This window comes from Lactuca serriola, chromosome 5 (genome assembly GCF_051521515.1).
Source record: "Lactuca serriola cultivar US96UC23 chromosome 5, Lser_US96UC23_V15, whole genome shotgun sequence".
Lineage (NCBI taxonomy): Eukaryota > Viridiplantae > Streptophyta > Magnoliopsida > Asterales > Asteraceae > Lactuca > Lactuca serriola.
Window position 1 is genome coordinate 232,562,982 of NC_136412.1, and position 1,049 is coordinate 232,564,030.

The window sequence follows — 1,049 nt, forward strand, 5'->3', positions numbered from 1 at the left end:
AGAAAACGGATTTGATAGAAGCAAAAGTGAGCCTACTCTATATGTGAAAAAGCAAGGTAAAGCTGATTTTTTGGTTGTCTGCATCTATGTAGATGACATTATTTATATGGGGTCGTGTGAATCTATTGTTGCTGAGTTCAAATCTTCGATGATTAAAAAATTTGAGATGTCAGATATGGGCTTGTTACATTACTTTCTTGGCCTGGAGGTGAATCAGTGTGATGATGGAATTTTTATTTGTCAAAAAAAGTATGCTACTGACTTGCTTAAACGATTCAGTATGTTGAATGTGAATCCGCTTAACACCAATGAATATTAATGAATCGCTTGTTGCAAACGATGGCACAAAGTTGGCAAATGTGAAACGCTTTAAGAGCATAGTTGGAGGCTTGAACTACCTAACTCACACCAGACCTGATACTACATTTCCGGTTAGCAAAGTTTCAAGATTTATGCACAGTCCTTCGGTTCATCATCTAGGAGCAGCAAAGAGGATTCTTCGCTATATAGCTGGAACGGTTGAGTTTGGGATTTGGTACTCAAATGTACCTAATCCAAAAATATATGGATTTACAGATAGTGATTGGGGTGGCTATTTGGATGATAGAAGGAGCAGCTCTGGTTATGTTTTTTCTCTTGGTTCAGGTGCTGTTTCATGGAGCTCAAAAAAGCAAGATATTGTAGCACTATCCTCATCAGAAGTGGAGTACATTGCAGCAACATCATCAGCTTATCAAGCAGTGTGGTTAAGAAGGATACTTGTTGATCTACTCCAAAAGCAAGTTGGTCCAACAGAAATCTTTTGTGATAATCAAGCAAAAATTGCAATGACAAAGAATCCATCCTTCCATAGCAGGACAAAACACATAGACATCCGTTATCATTTTATTCGTGATTTAGTTGCTGAGAAAGAAATCATTTTGAAGCATTGTGGAACTAATGAGCAAGTTGCAGATGTGCTCACAAAGTCTCTTCCAAGTGTCAAGCATAATTTCTTTACGTTTTGTATGGGAATAACAAGTTTTGAAGCAAGGGGGTGTGTTGAATAA

At 37.6% G+C, this 1,049-nt stretch overlaps 1 pseudogene; it reads left to right on the plus strand.

Annotated features, from left to right (window-relative positions):
• The first annotated feature begins 308 nt into the window (after positions 1 to 308).
• Positions 309 to 1,049, plus strand: LOC145050261 (secreted RxLR effector protein 161 pseudogene; annotated as a pseudogene).